This window comes from Dendrobates tinctorius, unplaced genomic scaffold (assembly GCF_039654945.1).
Source record: "Dendrobates tinctorius isolate UK_male_01 unplaced genomic scaffold, ASM3965494v1 ptg000043l, whole genome shotgun sequence".
Lineage (NCBI taxonomy): Eukaryota > Metazoa > Chordata > Amphibia > Anura > Dendrobatidae > Dendrobates > Dendrobates tinctorius.
The window spans coordinates 4,230,783-4,250,890 of NW_027361711.1; the positions used below are offsets into that span (position 1 = coordinate 4,230,783).

Sequence of the window (20,108 nt, forward strand, 5' to 3'; positions counted from 1 at the left end):
CCACCATTGGAATGTTCCAGTGTATGGTGGGCCCCATCTATCATTCTCCAGATTATAGTGCTCCCCAAAAATTGCTGTCCCAACATTGAAAACAATCAAATAAGTCTCCTCGCTAGGGAATCCCTGTACTAGTCTAGACTCCTCGTCGTCCCCATCTTCCATCTCACTGCACAGTATTTCAACTTTGCAAGTGCTGTGATCCTGGGCAAGCAGAGGGGGCCCACTCGTTGGCGACGGCACTGGCACAGGGCCCCTGATAGTACGGTGGTGTGTCTGATGGCGGGTGGGCCGAACCTGCACTTTCATCTGCAGCTTCCTCTTTGTCACCGTGTAAGATGGAACTGTATATGGGAAGGGTAACCTGAGTTTCATCAGGGTCAGATTCAGGCCGGGTAGCGTGCGAGGGGAATGTAGTGGTCTGGGTCAATGTACCAGCAGATTCATCGAGCAGTGGCTGGGCAACAGTGCACTTGTGTCGCCCCCAGGAGTACGGTCGCCACAGTGGCATTACCTTCTTCCTAGGGATTGTGATGTCATGCTTGGGAGCAACGAAGGATCTCTCTAGCAGGTTAACTGATTGTGCGGCATTATTCCCACAAGTCATGACCCTCCAAACAGCGTTCATGAAGGCAAAGTGTTTGTTTTACGTGGCCAGTATGGTTGCAAAGCTGAACCTTAAAGGAATGTCCAGAAGGGCACCACCAGGAGTGGAGCCTACGGTTAAATTCGACTCCACCTGGGAAACCTCAACCATGCCAGCTACAGAACAGATGCACACCTTGCAAGCTTAATTCCGTTAACGAACGAGACTCCGTCATGCCCCGCGGTCCGAGTCCGGCTTACTAGAGGGACACGTGAGGCTCTGGCACATGAGATTGGCCAATAACTGGTGTGTCATGCCCTTACATGTCCGTGGCTGCATGTGCGCTACACTGAAAAGGCCAGCGTTTGTCGCTTACAGGTGCAGATAACCCGCTGAACAACGTTAGTGATGGGGATCACTGATTACAATTATTACCCGCGAACAATGATTTCCCAGTAAGTGCAGGTCAACCGCAGTTCCGGAATTAGGCCTAACCGTCATTCCTGAAAAAATGAAAAACTTGCGTGTGCAAACCACAGGTGCTGTAGCTTGCTTAACAGCTCGCCAGCCGTTCTCATGCCCAGTATGGATTACACGTGATTGCACAAAGGTGAGAAAGGGTACCGTATCCCCGGATAACATGTATGGATAGCGTACACATTCAAAATATATGTCTCAGGATGCAGGCTCAGACGGTGTTAGGCCCAGTATGGATTGCACGTGATTGCACAAAGGTTAGAAAGGGTACCGTATCCCCGGATAACATGTATGGATAGTGTACACATTCAAAATATATGTCTATACATCAGGAGGCAGGCTCAGACGGTGTTAGGCCCAGTATGGATTGCACAAAGGTTAGAAAGGGTACCGTATCCCCGGATAACATGTATGGATAGCGTACACATTCAAAATATATGTCTATACATCAGGAGGCAGGCTCAGATGGTGTTAGGCCCAGTATGGATTGCACGTTATTGCACAAAGGTTAGAAAGGGTACCGTATCCCCGGATAACATGTATGGATAGCGTACACATTCAAAATATATGTCTCAGGAGGCAGGCTCAGACGGTGTTAGGCCCAGTATGGATTGCACGTGATTGCACAAAGGTTAGAAAGGGTACCGTATCCCCGGATAACATGTATGGATAGCGTACACATTCAAAATATATGTCACAGGAGGCAGGCTCAGACGGTGTTAGGCCCAGTATGGATTGCACGTGATTGCACAAAGGTTAGAAAGGGTACCGTATGCCCGGATAACATGTATGGATAGCGTACACATTCAAAATATATGTCTCAGGAGGCAGGCTCAGACGGTGTTAGGCCCAGTATGGATTGCACAAAGGTTAGAAAGGGTACCGTATCCCCGGATAACATGTATGGATAGCGTACACATTCAAAATATATGTCTCAGGAGGCAGGCTCAGACGGTGTTAGGCCCAGTATGGATTGCACGTGATTGCACAAAGGTTAGAAAGGGTACCGTATCCCCAGATAACATGTATGGATAGCGTAGACATTCAAAATATATGTCTATACATCAGGAGGCAGGCTCAGACGGTGTCAGGCCCAGTATGGATTTGACGGCCCAGATTACACAGCGGAGGAGCAGGGAGAGGTAAAGATTGCAAATGCTGGGGCCCTGCCCAAGCAAGGGGGGCCCACTCGTGGGCGTCGGTACTGGCACTGGGCCCCTCATAGTACAGCGGTGTGTCTGACGGCGGGTGTGCACCACCACCGTCAGAGACACTTGATTGCACTATGAGGGACCCTGTGCCAGTGCCCGCGCCCAAGAGTCGGCCTACCCACCTGTCCAGGGCAACGGCACTCGCACGGTGTCGTGCGCTAGGTGGTGACCCCGGCCATGGGGGGGGAGGCAGCACAGTTAGGGAGTTTTAGAAAGTGGCATATGTTGATGTTGGACATTCAGCTGATGCAAAAGGCGAAATAGGTGAAGTCCCAGGAAGAGGTGGACCAAAGCAAGCCATTTTTCTGTCACCCTATGTGTCATCAGGGGAAGGTGGGACAAAATCCTTGGAAACCCATGCATGGTTCATTTTAATGAAGGTTAGATCATCCACATTTTGGGTTGACAGACGGGTCCTTTTTTCTGTCAGGATTGATCCAGCTGCACTGAAGACTCTTTCCGATAGCAGACTTGCAGCTGGGCAAGCGAGCTCCTGTAAGGCATATTGGGCCAATTCAGGCCAGGTGTCCAGTTTAGCGGCCCAATAGTCAAAGGGGAATGACCTGTGTGGGAGAACATCGATATGGGAGGAAAAGTAGTTTGTAACCATAGTTGACAAATGCTGTCTCCTGTCACTTTCCATCGATGCAGTATTACCAGTTGTGTGAGCGGTATTTGAAAAATCAGTCCACAACATTGTCATGAAACCCCTGTCTCCAACGCCACTTCTGCTGTGTGCACCACAAAAACCTCTGCCAAGCTGCCCCCGGCCCGTACGGCTCGTGTGAGAACCATCACCGCTGCTGTGTGCTGGGAATGCCTCAAGCAACCGACTTACCAGAGTTGCTTGTTTATTAGCCAATATTAGGTCAAGGTTCTCCTGTGGCATGATGTTTTGTAATTTGCCTTTATAGCGTGGATCCAGGATGCTGGCCAACCAGTAGTCGTCATCGTTCATCATTTTGGCAATGCGGTGGTCCCTTTTTTTGGATCTGCAAGGCATAATCTGACATGTGGGCCAATGTTCCCGGTGTCAATGATGCACTGCGAGTGCTGGGTGGAGGAGCACTTTCTGGCAAATCCACATCCCTCCAGTCACGCACAAACCCTGTACCAGACCTTGCCACGCCAACATTTTCACTTGCCCCACGAGATGCATCCTCCTCCCCTAAGTAATCATCCCCATCATCATCCTCCTCCTCCTCTTCTTCCTCCACCTTGTCCAGGAGAGGTCCCTGAGCAGACAATGGCTGAATGTCATCAAGGATTCCCTCCTCCTCTTCCTCCTCATCAACATTGGCTGCAGACGCCTGCTCCTTAAGGTGCGTCAAAGTTTGCATGAGCAGACGCATAAGTGGGATGCTCATGCTTAGGATGGCGTCGTCTGCGCTTACCAGCCGTGTGCATTCCTCAAAACACTGAAGGACTTTACAAAGGTTTTTCAGCTTCGACCACTGCACACCTGTCAACTCCATGCCTGCTCTCAAAGTGCCTGGCCGTGTATCCTCCCACAAATGCATTATGGCCTGCCTCTGCTCGCACAGCCGCTCCACCGTGTGCAGGGTGGAGTTCCACCTTGTTGCAATGTCGATAATGAGGCGGTGGTTGGGAAGGTGGAGCAATCGCTGCAGCTTCTGCATACGAACGGAGTGTACAGGCGACCGGCGGATGTGCGCGCACAGTCTTCGCACCTTCTGGAGCAGGGCTGTTAACTCCGGATAATTTTTGAGGAAGCACTGCACCACCAGGTTCAAGATGTGAGCCAAGCAAGGTATGTGGCTGAGCTTTGAAAGGGCTATGACTGCCACAAAATTACGGCCGTTATCACTAACTACCTTGCCTGCCTCAAGATGTTCACTGCCCAGCCATGACTCAGTTTGTCGCTTCAAGTACTCGGCCAGCACCTCGGCGGTGTGTCTGTTGCCCAAACACATCATCTGCAACACAGCCTGCTGACGCTTTCCACTAGCTGCTCGATAGGGGGACACATCGTGTGCTACAGTGGCAGCTGCAGATGGAGTGCTCGTACGACTGCGCTCTGTGGACGAGCTTTCGCTTCTGGAGGAGGATTAGGAGGAGGAGGAGGAGGAGGGTCGAACGCCTACAGCCAACTGTTTCCTATACCGTGGGCTAGGCAGCACTGTCCCACCACCGCTGTCCCCTGTGGACCCTGCATCCACCACATTAACCCAGTGCACAGTGATGGACACGTAACGGCCCTGGCCATGCCGACTGGACCATGCATCAGTTGTGAGGTGCACCTTTCCGCTCACTGACTGCTTGAGTGCATGGACAATGCGGTCTTTCACATGATGGTGGAGGGCTGGGATGGCTTTGCGAGAGAAGAAGTGGCGACTGGGTAGGTCATAGCGTGGTACTGCATAGGCCATGAGTTCGCGGAAAGCTGTACTTTCCACCAACCGAAAGGGCATCATCTCAAACGAGATTAGTTTGGCAATGTGGGCGTTCAAACCCAGTGTACGCGGATGAGAGACTGAGTACTTTCTTGACCTACTCATAGTGTCTGGGATGGTGAGCTGGACTTGAGAGCTGCATATGGTGGAAGTAGCGGTGGACAGGGCGGACTGAGAGAGGGTTGATGATGGTGATGGAGTTGGTGTTCTTTCTGATGGCCTAGAATCAGTCTTTCGTTGATATAACAGTGGGATTCCCTGACTGCTGTGGCCTTGCAACGACACCTCAACATTTGCTGCTGTGCTAACCGGTGGGCTTACAGTGGGGGAAACTATGTAGCGTTGCTGACTACCTTCGTTGTGATCAGTTGCACATGTGGCACTTGAGGTTTGGTGTTGTGTCCACGCTTGCAAGTGCATGCTGGTTAAATGTCTAAGCATGCAACTGGTATTCAAATTTTTCAGATTTTTCCCTCGGCTAAACGTCTTTGCGCACTTCTTACAGATAACCTTGGCCTGATCATGAGGATTTTGTTCAAAAAAGTGCCACACTGCACTCTTCCTACTTTGGCAGACATTTTGTGGCCTAGCACGCTGTGATCTTTTGACCCTCTGGACAAGCTGTCCAGCAACTCTTTTGATGTTTGGAACCTGTCTTTGGAGTGCTACGGGCCTGCCAGATAACAGCTGTTGCGATGTCGATGTCTGCTGTGGATGCTCCTCATCTGAGCTATTGGAAGCAGCACCCTCTTCCCCAAATGGATGCCAATCTGGGTCAACAACTGGGTCATCCATCACCTCCTCTTCTATGTCATGTGCACCTTCCTCTGTGTCACCGTGTATGGTGGTATAGTGTGCGGGAAGGGGCACCTGAGTCTCATCAGGGTCAGAATCTGGCTCTGTACACTGCGAGGACAATGTAGTGCTCTGAGTGAATGTACCAGCAGAATCATCCATCAGCGGCTGTGCATCAGTGCACTCCATGTCAGATTCATCTTGGCCTGGGTAATTCACCATTTGACTTGATAATCCAGGCATGGTATGTGAAAACAGCTCCATGGAGTAATCAGTAGTATGGCCTGCGTCATCCTTCAATCTTGGTTGGGGTGAAGGACACAAGGAAAGGTGTGGTTCATGAACATGAGCCTCCAATGACGACTCAGTGCTTTTACTTTTTACAACTGAAGAAGAGGAGGCGATAGAGCTGGAGGCTGAGTCAGCAATGTAAGACAAAACTTTTTCCTGATGCTCTGGCTTTAAAAGCGGTTTGCCAACTCCTAGAAAACTAAGCGTTCGAGGCCTTATGTAGCCAGACGATGACGCAGGCTCAACACCTCCTGCATTCGGTCCTATTTTGCTCTTGCCACTACCATCAGATCCACCACCAACACCATCATTACCAGCTGCCAACCCCTGCCCAATTCCATGGCCTCTTCCACCAGCCTTCCTCATTTTTGGTAGAAATGTAGACAAAATCCAACAAACTATATAGTAATGTAAAACAAGGTACAAGGTGTCTATAGGACAGGGGAGATTTTGAATTTCTGCAGACACTTGTGTACACTGGACACTTTTGGATTGTGTGAGGCCCACTGATATCTGAGCGCTATGTCACAGGCTCGATGGCACAGCTGTGACCAAAGTGACTAGAGGATAAGGGAGATTTTGAATCTCTGCACACACTTTTGGACACTGGACACTTTTGGATTGTGTGAGGCCCAATGAATATCTGAGCGCTCTGTGACAGGCTCGATGGCACAGCTGTGACCAAAGTGACTAGAGGATAAGGGAGATTTTGAATCTCTGCACACACTTTTGGACACTGGACACTTTTGGATTGTGTGAGGCCCACTGATATCTGAGCGCTATGTCACAGGCTCGATGGCACAGCTGTGACCAAAGTGACTAGAGGATAAGGGAGATTTTGAATCTCTGCACACACTTTTGGACACTGGACACTTTTGGATTGTGTGAGGCCCAATGAATATCTGAGCGCTATGTGACAGGCTCGATGGCACAGCTGTGACCAAAGTGACTAGAGGATAAGGGAGATTTTGAATCTCTGCACACACTTTTGGACACTGGACACTTTTGGATTGTGTGAGGCCCAATGAATATCTGAGCGCTATGTGACAGGCTCGATGGCACAGCTGTGACCAAAGTGACTAGAGGATAAGGGAGATTTTGAATCTCTGCACATACTTTTGGACACTGGACACTTTTGGATTGTGTGAGGCCCAATGAATATCTGAGCGCTATGTGACAGGCTCGATGGCACAGCTGTGACCAAAGTGACTAGAGGATAAGGGAGATTTTGAATCTCTGCACACACTTTTGGACACTGGACACTTTTGGATTGTGTGAGGCCCACTGATATCTGAGCGCTATGTCACAGGCTCGATGGCACAGCTGTGACAATAGTGACTAGAGGATAAGGGAGATTGGATTGCTTTTAAAAAAGCAGTTTGCGGAGCAGTGGGTAAACAGCAATGCCAGCCTGTCAGGAAGCCTTAAAAGGCAGCCCAACAACCAACACCACTGATACACCACTATATAGCCTCCCCTTGCACTGCACACACAGTGACTGGTGTGTTGTGCAGGCCAAATTGCTAGCAGCAGAAGCAGTTTTTTTTTCTTCTCAGCAGGACAAAAAAAAAAAAATTGGGATTGCTTTTAAAAAAGCAGTTTGCGGAGCAGTGGGTAAACAGCAATGCAGGAATGTCAGGAAGCCTTAGAAGGCAGCCCAACAACCAACACCACTGATACACCACTATATAGCCTCCCCTTGCACTGCACACACAGTGACTGGTGTGTTGTGCAGGCCAAATCGCTAGCAGCAGAAGCAGTTTTTTTGTCTTCTTCCCTGCCTAACGCTCTCCCTACAGAATCAGCAGCAACCTCGTCCTATACTGAGATCGGCAGAAGTAAGATGGCGGTCGGCGTGCACGCCCTTTTATACCCCCTGTGACGCCAACCAAAGCAAGCCAATCACTTGCATGCCCTTCTGAAAGATGGTGGTGACCCGTGCCTAGGTCATCACGTTGCCCACAGTGTCCGTGGATCCCGATTGGCTGAAAAAGAGCGCAAAACAAACTTTTGAAACGCGACTTTGGCGCGTAAGTCGCCGACCTCGTGGCCGACCTCATCCTAGGGTCGGGTTTCGTTTCATGAAACCCGACTTTGACAAAAGTCGGCGACTTTTGAAATTTTTCGACCCGTTTCGCTCAACTCTAGTAAGCACCCATACTGTCTTGTTACTGGGAGTGGATGAAAGGTTTAGTTGTATGCTGGAATCAACACAGCGTCATACGTGGAAGAATGCATAACAATCATGGTGATATATCCAACTCACGGATCAAAATGTCCCTTAGGCTATGTTTAGATGACCGTATTTTTGGTGCAAGTGCTGTCCATGAAAAAACTGGCAACACTCAGTTAGTTAGTTTGTTTACTGTAAGTGATACCTGTAATTTGTTTGTAACATCTTGTCATGTGAAGCACCATGGAATCAATGGTGCTTTATAAATAAATAATAATAATAATGATTGATTAGTAGATACGGTATTTCTCCTGGACATCAATGCCCCGATTACTTGTAGCTGTAGCCCAGAAATTAGCCCTTGATTATTTAGTTGTGCCCATTTTGTACGGTATGGTGGTAGTACCAATTATAATATATATGTATATATATTTTACATACATGTGTGCATTACACCACTTAGATCATTGTAAAAACTACCAGCAGATGAATGGTCTGTGTATGAGGGTAATAACGTACTGAAAAGATCAGATAGAGATGAATGCAAATACCTCAGAAGAAACCTTTCATGAGTGAACTTTGGACATCCATAAAATAAAAGTGCTCATTAAAGCTACCTCGGAAGTACAAAGCATTGTTATAGGCATTGGTAGGTCCAGTATCCCGTAATGGTAGATATATAAACAGTAAACACATTGGCCTACAATATTTGATGTCACAGGGGGCAAACATTTACAGTATAATATATTATCATGGTGTAACTCGTTTCTTAGTAGAGATCTGGCTTCGCATAACTACCAATAATAGAAATAAAGCAGTTTTATATTAGAGGGGATCACACTGGTTAGATCAAATTCTATTGGAAATATGCATTAATGGGGCTGTCTTATTACATAAATTGGTGGCATATCGCCAGTATATGTCACTAGTTTCCAACAGGAACAAACAGTACCCCGACAAATGTGCCATGCCACACAGCTAATATGGGGCCAGTGCAGAACAGCCCCAACCGCTGGCAGGTGTCCTCCCACTTCTCCTGGCATCTGTTGTATACTTCTGACAGAAATTAGGTTATGAAGGAGATGTGTGGAGTGAATTCACATGCTCATTTAAGAGGTTAAACTGCTGAGATCAGATATAGCTCTCAAATCAGAAGTTACTGGCTACTGGCGAGTGTAAATGCTTTGTAAATTAGCGATCTCCTATCAGTAGGTCTGATAGTTTAACTTAGATACTATGATTAACAGCTACCACAGCATTTAAGTGGCTAGACAAAGGACCCCAACCCCTCTGTCAACTATATTGCGCTTCCACGTCACAATTGTGGGAACCTGATTGGCTGTTGCCATGATTGCAGGGGCCTCAAAATGCAGGTGGACCAATTCAGTACATTGCTATGGGGGCCCAAGATTATCTAGGTATATCCCTAATTGCTATCAAATAAAATTGACTGTAAAGGGTGACCATGCAACCACCTGGAAAGGCACAGTAGGCAGGTGATCGAGTGACACAGAGCTTTGCAAGTGCTGCTATTATTTTTACTACTGATCAGCAGGGATTGTGGAGGTATGCCACCAATGTTTGTCGTGTGGCATAACAAATTAACTGGTCACAATATGAGAATTTTCAGACAAAAAAAATGAATTGGACAATGTTGTAAATTTTTTTACCTTGATAGATTTTACCAAACTTGGGTGAAGAACACTAAAATTCATCTTCCCCATCTTCCTTAACAGGGGACCATTCACTCACCAACCTGGATTGAAAGGCCAGAATTCACCTTAGAACATGGAATGGAATACCTCATTCTCAGATTTACAAGTTCCCGACATGAATCGCACATCTATGAGATGAAGTCCATGTAACTGTTTGGGTTTGGCAGCCCAACCATCCAGCATTTCCCAACCTGTCATCTGTGTGACAGTGAGAGAAACACCGGGTCTGATCAGCGGTAAGTTCATTGCTGACGGGCAGAGCGCTGCAATTCCCACATTGTCATACAAATGACAGCATGTGATCCAGCAGCTGTGACCGGCGGTAAAAAGGTTGCCGCTAGTCACAGGCATTGGAAGAGGAGAGTACTACTCTCATCATTGTATGCCTGGTCTCACTGACAGCAACGAGAGCAGATGTACAACGGTGAGAATGTTCATCAGCCGGTGCGGTGCAATAAAAAAATAAAATAAGAAAATGCAGTGGGGTCCTCTCTATTTTTGCTAACCAGTGCAGGCAAAGCTGACAGCTGCGGTCTGCAGCCCTTAGCTTTTAGCGTTATCTTAGCTGGTTATCAAAAATAGAGGGGCTCCCACTCCATTTTTTAAAAAATAATTTATATAATTTTAAAAAAATGGCATGGGGAAGCAGACAGACTAGGAAGGGCCCATAGGTATTGACCCTCCCCAGCCTAAAAATAGCTGTCTGCAGCCACCCCAGAAAAGGCTCATTTATTAGATGCGCCAATTTTTGCACTTTGCCCGGCTCTTCCCGCTTGCATTGGTGGGGTGGCAAGTGGGGTAATATTTGTGGGTTTGATGTAAGATTTGTAATGTCAGCTGGCATCAAACCCAGGGGTTAGTAATTATCTTGTCATCTTCTTTTTTGCACTTTTTACTATCTTTTTGCAGGATGCAGCCGGGACTCTTTTTGATGGCTGGGTATACTGGGGCGTCATTCCTAGTATGTTGCATTTTTTTGGTGCTGGGCAGCCCGCCTATTATAAAATTTTGGGCGTCATCAATTGGCTGCAAGCCAGACACCTGCATCACACATATCTATGTGAATAGCGTCCTATGCATACACATATGCTAGTGTTTTTTTTACTAGGCAGCCACCCCCTCCATAATTTTGGTAGGTTTGTGAGTGGCTGCTTTTATCAGTAGGTAGCACCTGTGCTACTCCAGCCTATATAATGGAGGCCGGCTGCATCCTGTCAGTGCATTTGTCATTTGATTGGGCTTGGTTAGGCTGTTTCCTCATGATTTGTTTTTTTTACTTTTTTATGTTCAGGTGGTTAGTAATGGAGTTTTCTAACATAAGTTTACGTTAAAAAACACACAGAAAAAAGTCCTTTAACTGAAATAAACATACAGAAAAAAATTCCCTTAATTGATATTAACACTCCTTTCTCTCTTTTGCTCATTACTGTAAAATTAAAAATAATAAGAACACCATATTCCTCACCTGTCCGACGACAATTCATTTTTCCAACAAAGAGGCCAACTCAGCTACATCTAGATTGCATGGCTGAGCGCTGGCATGATGCCACCATTCAGCTGTCAATCCAGGAGACACTAAGCTGAGATTACCAGCGGTCACAGGCAGCAGATTAGCTTGGCTGGTTATCAAAAATGAAGGGGAACCTCATGCCATAATAAAAAAAAAGGCGTGGGGACCCCTCTATTTTGGAAAGCCAGCCAAGATATCACTTAAAGCTGAGGGCTGCAGCCCGCATTTGTCGTTTTTTTCTGCACTACTAGACAAAAATAGAGGGGTCCCCAGGTCATTTTATTTAATTATTTAATTTATTGCACAGGCGCCGACTGATGAATACTCTCTTGAACACTGCTGTCAGCGAAACCAAGCGTACGATGCCTGCTACCTGCTAACCTTTTTACCGCTGGTCACAGCTGCTGGCTCACATCATATCAGCATGGAAACCGGAGCACTCTGATCGTCAGTAACGAACTTACCGCCGATCAAAGCCGGTGTTTCTTGCAGTGTCACACAGAAGACACCAGTGGGAAAAGACGGATGTTCTGATCCCCATTAATTTGAATGGGTTCCCGATTTGAGTACCCAAACCAAACTTTTTTAAGTGTTCGGCTGAACCCGACGGACCCAAACATCCATGGTCCTCCGATCACTACATACTAATAGTTCAATCATAGGGATGAGCGAGTAGTGAAATACTCGGACTCGCTGTACTCGTTACGAGTAGCTCCTAATACTCGGGTACTCATAACGAGTACTGAGTCCAATGAAAGTCTATGGGAAATGCGAGTAATTGGCAGAGAATGTGTGTGGGCGGAGACTATGTGTGCGTGGAGAATGTGTTCTGGGGTCGGTGGGGCTGTGTGTGTGTGTGGGGCTGTGCGGAGCTGTGGGGCCTGTGGGGGCTGTGCCGGCTTTGCTGGCTCTGTGCGGGCATCGTCCGATGGGACTACTTGTCCCATCCGGCTATGCCCGCTACAGTAACAGAATTAGCGGATGATGGGAAAGTAGTATGCCCATCATCCGGCTTATGTGGTTAATGTAAAAAAAAAAAATACATACAGAACATACAACATATAACATACAGTACATACACATAACATACAACACATAACATAGAATACATACTCACCGCACACACCTAATTCCCTGAAGCCATTGATCACCTGTAAAAAAATTTAAATAATAATGCAACCTATACTTACCTTTCCGCCGTAATCCAATAATAACGAGGGTCCCATGTCGATCTCCCTTGGAGAGCTGCCACATCAGCTGATACAACCGCTCTCCATAGGCTCTAGTGATACAGTGACGCTGCACAGCCAGCCAATCACAGTAATGCCACAACAAAAAAGGCAGCGGCTTTACTGTGATTGGCTAAAACTTGCCGGGCGGGAGATATGAATATTGCGAGGCGAGTAGTGAAATTTACTCGCTAGGATTCGAGTACCGCGAGTACCTCATTACTCGCCGAGTACCAAATCCTAACGAGTATACTCGCTCATCCCTATTCAATCAGCTTATCCAAGTCATTAGTAAGGAATCCCAGATGGTGAATACCCATGGATCTGTAAGGAATGGCATATTTTAGTGATATGCCAAAAGTTGCTTTGAAAAAAAAAAACAAACAAATATCTGTTATTCATGATTAACTCAATACACTCCATTTAAATTTTTTTCTAAGACAGTGACCTGAGTTTAAAAAAAATGGACATGATATTTTAATTTACATTTTTCCGTTTAATCACATAAAGCGTTTTATTCTCAGCAAATCAACATGATTAGCACAATGATTGTTTGTGAGACCTCTAAATATTAGGAGCTGGGTATGGCTGACTGGGATAAGTGTACCTAATTTTACCAGCCAGAATAATCCTTTTTACCTATTTCTTTTTTTCGATTTAATCCTGAACTGTCACCATTTTATTAGCTTAGAACCCCCCTTAGAAACCACTCTACGTAGTCCTTTTTATGTCCCATATAGACGGATAAGCTGTGTGTTTTTTTTCTTCTTTCTTAAAGAGCCATTTACATTAAATACCTTTTCTTGAACTGGCAGAATAAAGTCGTTCGTCTGTAAATGACTACAATCCATTAGGAGCGTCTGTACATTTGTTACACATCATTTTGTTACAGTAGGACCGGTCGGAGTTGTAGGACCGAGTCTTTCTTTACTCGGAGGAGAGAAAATAAAATAAGGGTCTTTCATGGTAAACAAATCCAGCTGATTCTCCCCACACAACACCATGAATAGCTGGAAGAAACTTTCAATAAATGGTGCATTTTTTTCTTTCTCTGCTGGGTATAGCATTCAAGATCAGGCCTGTATTCAAGATGCAGTCCATTTTTTGCTCAGCAAGAGAGTTTAGAAAAGAAGCGTGGGGTCTATTCACAGGCCTCTTCCCCCTTTCACAATTGCCTGGCTGTATGAAACCTATCTTCCATGCCTTGTCAGACTATTTCTGCAGACCAATTAATGCTTTGTTGTAAGCCTTCCTTTTCGAAATCTTTGAGCACCAAGAAAGGCCTCTCTTGAGTTCCCTCACCCCCTCCTTATTTTGACTATTTCAGTCATTACCCTGTGTAATAATTAATATGACAACTGGACGCTGTAGTTTGTAAAGAAACACCTCATCTACAGGAGAAGAGATGCAGTGGGTGGCAACACAGTCTCCGTCAGACATGCCGACAACCAGATAGCCCAATAGAAAAGTGTAATAAAATTCACATTATTATCGTCTATGCAAATCTCTGAGTATTTTCCATAGTTGAGGGCTGTTATATGAAAATGTTATTTGCATCTTGAAGCTGAAGTCTATACATTGCTCACATGTCATCACTCGTTCTGTTTATTCTTTTACTTTTATTGTTTTTGCATAGATTGCACTTAGGGTGGATTTGGGATAAAAATAAACTGAAGTGTAAAGAATTTAACATAAAATGTTTGTAGAAGTAAAGGTCACCCTGATTTAGATTTGCATGTTCTACAGCTTTCAGGATGAATGCTACAAGTGAGTGGGAATTGCTCTCGTTTAGGAAAGTATCAACAGTCATGTACAAAAGGAGAGGACACAGATGGCAGAGGGCCGCCATACAAGAATTTATGGACCCCTTGCCCTTAAATAGTTAAACATACCCTACTCCCTAATTCAGGACACAGACAGAAGAGGGCCCCTGTGCAAGAACAATATATGGGCCCTTTCCAGTGGCTCATCATGATACACAAATCCACCTTTAAAGGTGGCCACCTTACCTTTTGGACTCCTGTGTGGTTGCCCAGATTGCACCAATGATATGTCTGCCCCTGCCCAAATTCATGCTCTAATCCACCTGTAATTGTGAGCCATGAAAATTAACTTAGACAATAGGCAGTTTTTTAAGGTGATAGTGGGCACCCTCATCTATTAAGCTCCTGTGCAGAGGTTGAACACGTGGTACGCCACTAAATGTGTATTTTTTAATTTAAATAAAATGGTTATATAATTTACTTGTCATTGAAAACGCTCTATGACTCCTCTTCTTATTCAATTGGCTCATTATTTTTAGTTTATTGGGTTTACGTCCAGGGCAGTCCTCTTTAATGAAGCCCCCTTAGAAACTCACAGATAGGTTTTCCTTTACCTAGATCAAATATTCAGTTCACTGTCCCAGTCTTGTAGCTAAATAAACCAAAGATGGTGACTTGTATTTTCCCACTCAGCACCTAAGGCACATGATGCAGAAGCCACTTAAATCACAGCTATGGATGCTCAGTGGATGAATACCCCAACAGGTAGAATCTGGGGAATCTTCCAAAAAATCACGGCTTGCCCAAGGCGGACATCTCATTTTATGGAGTTTTCCAGGTTCAGAATATTAACACTAGGACTACTGGACTCGTGACCCCGCCTAGAACTACTGAAAGGAGTCATTTTGACTCCTTGCTTGTTTTCGTTTATTTTTAGAGTTTCATTTGTGGTTATTTATTAATAATTATATTTTTTGTAATGTATTATTATTGTGAGATCCAACAGTAATGCTTTTGATTGTTTTTTTTCTGCTTTTCTTATTTTTCTACAGAAAATAACAATAATTATAATAGACGTTTTTCAAACATTTTTTTTTATTCAAGTGCACACATATAAACAACAACTGAAGAACAAAAAGCAGAGAAAATGTAGGTGGAGGAGCATAAAAATGAAAATATGGCGCAGAATTCACCTTCTAAACATTTGGTGTTTCGCATTTTAGGCATTGCCTTTGATTTATGGCAGTACATTGCCCACACAAAGACTTACCACAAGTCTTACAATTGCTGACAGATCTATTTTTCTTGCACTTTTCTTTGATCTGGCATAATTTTGTTTGAACCATCACTTCTGAGCATGTAGAAACTTGGGACGTGGAACCCTTTTCCCTATCTGTGACATAAGGACCACTCTACTCTCTCACAAGCGTTTGCAAAAATGCCTTGTGTGACATTTTTTGGTGAGTAATCTCCTTGAATATTATTCATGCATTTATACCCGCAAAGTCTAAGGCATTTTCAAATGCATGAACAGGCCATCTCCTTGTGCATGTTCGTGTGGTATATTTTCGTGCCATCTGATCCACTACATCTACTCCATATTTTGTTTCATTGTAAAACTTTACCGTTTCTGGAGTTTTTTTAGCGGAATCAGACGCAACAACAACATCTGGATGGACGGAACTCAAAATGACAACATTTTTGTTGGGCTTTCCTTGATATACTGTAAGTGTAAAATTGTCTTCATTTCTAAACACTTTAGTGTTGTACAATTCCTCTTTCATGGATTTTATTTCTTTAGGCACTTCTCGCCTTATCTTGTTCAGTGTTCCCACGATGGTTGTTCCTTTGCTTTTTAGCTGTTTAGCTAATTTTACTGAAGTAAAATAATTATCAGTTGTAACATTGCGACCTTTTTTCAAAAACGGGTCCAATAACTTCATTACCACATGGTCAGCTAAACGGTCCTCAGCACGGCGTGTGTCATCTTTTGCCTAGATAAGGGAAGCCATTTGCCAGATATTTGCTCTCCTTACCAACAGCTAGCCAATATTTGTGGCCATATTTATCTGGTTTGGAAGGCATGTACTGCGTGAATGGACACCTAGTTTTGCTTGGGAAAAGTTGCTCATCCACCGTTATGTATGGGCCAGGTTTGTAACACGCAATACAATTTTCAATAAACCTGTCCCACACAGTAGAAAATAGAGCAAACTTGTCCGTTTGCAGTCTCTCCGATCGAGTAGATTTCTCATCAAATCTGATAAGATAAGAGCCTAGAGTAAACAAGCTATTTTGTTCAGTATTACACAGTAATACAAGCAGGTAAAACACAAGGAAAATGTGAAAAGTTGACATGTAAATTGAACTACATCTATATGAACATCAGGGTAAATAAGACAGAGTGAAAAAATTATGCACAAAACTTTATAGCAACACTTAGTGACAAAAGGACCTCAAAATATAGTAGGTAGTCAAAATGACTCCCTTCAGTAGTTCTTGGTAAATTTTGAAAAAAACGCGCAAATTTTTCACCAAAATTATTTATTCTCACAAAATCTTTTTTCACATCATATTTGAGGAAAATTCACCGAGTTTCAAGCCGGAATTCTGAAAAATGTAGTCACAGAAGAGAAATAAAAAACGAAAGGAGTCAAAATGACTCCATCAGTAGTTCTAGTTAATGTTCTCTTCTTACGGTAGACCATCAATAACCAATTAGTGGAGGTCCAACTCTTGGCACCCCTCACAATTAGCTATTTCTCTTCTGCTCTGTTTACCTGCATGACTTCTATGTACCAGCAGATTTACAAGATTTTGAAGCGTTTTGCAATACCCAATACAGCTGCTACAAAGATGGCATGAAGGTAAGCAGAGCAGAACACAACCGCCACTTGGAACAGATGGTTGGCAAATGTGCTGAGACTTGGACCTCCATAGATCATATATTGATGGCCTGTTCTAAAAAATTGTCCAAACTTAGAAAACCCCTTTAAGAGAAATTATTAAATGATGTGTATTATTTAGTTATTGTGCTATTTTGTTTCTTAATACCAAACCAGAATTGTATTTTTATTTAGAAATATCTCTTATTGTATTAATGTTCTAGAAACAGCAAATCATTTTTACAAATCTTTTTACCTGCTACCGTCACAACCCTAGCAGGGCCGAGCACCAAACACTTTCCAAATAGTTGTATCCACATTTTATTATACATCAAATAGTGGTTTTAATAGAAAAGACAAGACACAGTGGCGGAATAAATTTGATGAGAAAGGTACATTTACTAGATAAAACTTGTTCTCAAGCAACTGGTATTTCCTCCCTACCTGGACTTTATAGGAGCTTGGCCACAGATTTTGCTCTCTGCATTTCAACTTGGGAAATTTGTTGCAAATTCTGAAAAACATATACTTTGTTGTAGAGTTGCAGGCATTAAAGTCAGCATAATTATGCCACATGGTAAAATAACCATTAGCTGGTCAAAAGCATGATGATTTTTGATAAAGGGGTTGATGTAAAATAAATTACATCTACCTATTGAAGCCCTGCAACCTTCGTCCCTTTTCCATTGCTCCCCCTTATCGGTCTTTGTTTACAGGGCTGCAGTGGTAAATTTCCATATACAACAAGTGTTTCCTGGTGCGATCACTGTCTACAGTAGTGATGCCAAGTTAGACAGCAGAAGAGCGCTAAGACCAATTTATTTATTTATTACACTTATATAGCTCCTTTAATTCAAGAGGACTTTACAGACTTTATTGGCACTGTTGCCATTGGGACTCACAACCTAGATTCTCTATCAGGATACCTTTGGGGTGTGGGAGGAAACTCAAGGAAACACAGGGAGAACGTACAACCTCCCTGCAGATGTTGTCCTTGGTGGGATTTGAACCCACCAGCGTGCTGACCAATGATTAGCTGTAGTGACTATATCTATAATGATGATGTCTTCTTATGTGGCAGAGGATTCTTGGGCTCCAGACACAACTGCTACCTCTGCCTCCCACCATTAATACACTTAATACACCCCTCATCATGATTACTAACTGCACTCAACAAAATATTGTTTAGACATGTCCAAAAATTTGCAGTCATGATTTTAATGATTTCAGCTGATTGTATCTGACTGTTTTGGAACCATAGATGTTGCCATCTAATCTCCATCTTCATCAACTGTCTGGTGTTATGTTTATGAATGCAAAGAGGAAAGAGCTTCTTGGAAATGTCTGGACATTCCTACTTGGAGCTTATCAGCTATGTGTGTCTAGTCTAGCAGGCAGAAAGCCAAGGCTCTCAAGATCCATTCCTCAAAGAGTAACATTACAGCCCAGGTGTTTGTTTACCCTATTACTAGCTTGTTCTTCCACCTCTTTAAGAAGTGGAAATTACTTTTAGACATAGCAGCCAGTGGCTGAGGTCAGTCGTGTGTCTCCATTGTGTGGTCACATGTTCTCTGTCCATCATCTCCGTAAGTCCATAGGAGACCCACCCTTCTTCTCCACAAAGTAGTGAGCACACAGGGGAAAAGCCACTTCTGGTCTATAAATCATTTCTCTCCTCTCTTTTAGCCCTGTATGTCAACCAATAATGGATAAATATTGACTTATTGCAGCGCTGGAAAGGAACTGTATAGAAATAATACTTAACCTCTGTACTCTGGGCTGAGGTCCTTCAGATTATTTCAAGCGTTAACTCTTTCTCTACTTCACCCTTTGTTTAGGGAAATCTATGCAAATAAGACCGGTAGAAATACAAATGACCTAACTGTTGTACACCATTGAGGTAAATATTAGTGGGGATAGGTTTAACTCTTTCAGATAATGTGTAAGGAAATACGGTCCTGAATTATTTATTCCAAGCTTTGATTTAGCTATATTTCAAATATTTCAGAATTCAGCATGAGATTAAAATGTTTGCAGAGATATGTCTGGTTTCCTTTTCACTCCCTGTTCAGACAAGGCTGGTTTGGCACATAGAGAATTAAGACATATAGTGGTTAGGGAACATCCACATTAAAAGGTACAGCTTGAAGTGGTTGAATGTCTTTTGGGCTCTTTGATAAAAAAAAACTCTAACTAAGTACCTTGCCTCCTTAATGTCTACAGAAATATTGAAATTTATGTATCAATTAATCTCAGTGTGCTGACACATTGTGTATGTACATTCATTTTATTCTAAAGGTGTGCGGGCCCTATTTTTATATTTTGTAGTATATATCAGGGTGGCGGCACCCTCCAGGGTTCAGCGCCCTTATCAGCCCATCCTTCCCATGCAAGGTTTTAATTCCGAGCTATTCCTGCTTTCCTTATTACTCACTATTCAGATGATGTGGCATATGGAAAGATAGGTTATTGGTGTTTAGGGACCATCCATATTAACCCCATCATGACCTTGGGATTTTCCAATTTTGCATTTTCATTTTTTGCTCCCCTTCTTCCCAGAGCCATATTTTTTTTTTATTTTTCTATGGCCATGTGAGGGCTTGATCTTTGCGGGACGAGGTGTACGTTTGAACGACACCATTGATTTTACCATATAGTGTACTGGGAAACGGGGAAAAAAATTCCAAGTGTGCTGAAATTGCAAAATATGTGCAATTCCCCAATTGCATAATTTTTTTTATTTACAATGTTCACTAAAAGCTAAAACTGACCTGCCATTATGAGTTTGTAGATACCAAACATGTATTAGTCCTTTTTTTTATTTAAGTGGTGAAAAAAAAATCCAAAATTTGTTAGGGCATGTGCACATGTCGCGGATTTGGCTGCGGATCCGCAGCGGATTTGACCCTGTGGATCTGCAGCAGTTTTCCATGTGGTGTACACTACCATGTAAACCTAAGGAAAACAAAAACCGCTGTGCACATGGTGCGGAAAATTCTGCGCAGAAATGCAGCGGTTTTTTTCCTGCAGCATGTCAATTCTCTGTGCAGAATCCACAGCGT

The 20,108-nt window shown here is 43.9% G+C and overlaps 1 long non-coding RNA gene across 1 annotated transcript in view; it reads right to left on the reverse strand.

Moving 5' to 3' along the window:
* Positions 1-20,108, reverse strand: part of LOC141089001 (uncharacterized) — a 123,837-nt gene that overhangs the window by 15,777 nt on the left and 87,952 nt on the right. The window lies entirely within an intron of this gene.